Genomic DNA, 1,887 nt, shown 5'->3' on the forward strand with positions numbered 1-1,887 from the left:
GTTTTGCTTTTTGCCAATCCGCCTCCCAAGACTACTCCAGGTGCTCCGGCCTGAGGGCTGCTGGGGGCGGGGCTCGAGTGCTCATTACTTGTGGAGCTGAGGCTCAATGTTTCCAGCTGCTCCGCCACCTTCCCTTCCCTTGGTTTGCTCGGGGAGTCCGAGCAAGCCGGCTGCTGGAGGGAAGGAGAGGCGGTTTAAACCACCTTTCCTTCCCTTGGCTTGCTCAGGATCCCCGCGGCTGCAGAGAGCTTGAGCAAGCCAGCTGCTGGAGGGATGTGCATTCGGTTCGTCTGAACTGAATGTACCCCCGAAAATGGCCCATTTGGGCCTCTTTCAGGCTGCTGCAGGCCAAATCAGATTCTCTGATCTGAATCGGCTTCCTGCAGTTCGACCCCATTATATCCTATGGGCCATTAAAGTCAATGGCAAAAACATAGGATATATTCTAAGGGCTGGAGGAGAGGGGGTTTGAGGGAGAGGCTCCAAAATCGCAGGGTAGCTGCTGGAGCCTCTCCCCAAGATACCCACCATGTTTCAGGAACACTGAAACAAGGGTCCAATTCTATGGGCCCCCAAACAGGTTGCCCCCATCCCCTCCATTGTTCTCTATGCTGGGAAATAAAGTTAAAGTTTCTTGCGAGTCTCCCCTTGTTCCTACTAAATTGCATATTCTTTAGGAAACCCTTGCTGTTGCTGAAAAAAACAGTAGGTGGCAGTATTGTATTCACTTGGTGAAGAAGCTCCTCTTTACCCATTTTGGTTTGCAATGTGAGACCATAGCAAATCTGAAGGTACTGAGAATTTTGCACCTATCTGTTGGCAAGTTAAAACTAGTCAGTGGAACATGTGTTTATATTGGGCAGCTGATTTCTTCAAATTGAATTGAAAACATCGTCCTTTTATTTGCCTGTAAATGATCACTTGAGCCAGCCATGCTTTGTTCTAATTATCTGCAGAGGCCAGGAAACTGTTTGCTGTACTCTGGTGAGCAGCTGTCATTCCAGGTAGGGTTGCCAACCTCCAGGTGGGGCCTGGAGATCCCCTAGAATTACAATTGATCTCCTGACTTCAGAGATCAGTTCCCCTGGAGAAAATGGCTGCTTTGGGGGGTGGACTTTATGGCTTTGGACCTTGCTAAGATCCCTTCCCTTTCCAAACCCCAGCCATTACTCCCAAATCTCCAGGAATTTTCCAATCAGAAGCTGGCAGCCCCAATTCTGAGAGAACTCCAGGCCCCATGTGAAAGATGTCCACCCTAGATGTACTGAAGTGTGGCTCTAAAGACAAAAATGGTTTAACTTTGAGGAAAGTTTTACCCTCTTCACTCTCCTCCCACAAATACTTTGGTATCCTACATACCTCTGGTTAAAGCACTCAGTACTAATAGATCATTACAATGAAAAACAAACAGATCCATTATGTGTATTTAGATGTGCTTCTTCTACAGTGTATTTCTCCTTATTACTGGTTGAAATAACATTTTCTGGATCTGAACACCAATTTTTAAAGGCAGTTTTCACAATAACAGAATGTTGTTCTCTTGCATTTGGTTCCTCATGAATTGTTTAGTATTTAGACTTTGTCTATATCACATTTAGTTTTAACATTTCCCCTATGAATGTAACACTACTATGAATGTAACCGATTACTCTTCTGCCTTTATCTGGTCTTGCATTTGCTCTTTAATGGAATTTTTTGAACAACTCTTGGCAACGGTGGAAGGGGCCAACAGAGCAAACAGATGGAGACCCAGTGCAGAACTGTGGAGTGCATCTGCAAGGCAATTTGATGAAGAAAATTCCACAGCGCAGGTGTGTGTAGGACGGAGGGAAAGCTGGCGTGCCTGCATGGCAACCGGAATTATCAGGAAGGAGATGGGTGTGAGTC

The sequence above is a fragment of the Gekko japonicus genome, unplaced genomic scaffold (genome assembly GCF_001447785.1).
Source record: "Gekko japonicus isolate JY-2015 unplaced genomic scaffold, Gekko_japonicus_V1.1 scaffold138, whole genome shotgun sequence".
Lineage (NCBI taxonomy): Eukaryota > Metazoa > Chordata > Lepidosauria > Squamata > Gekkonidae > Gekko > Gekko japonicus.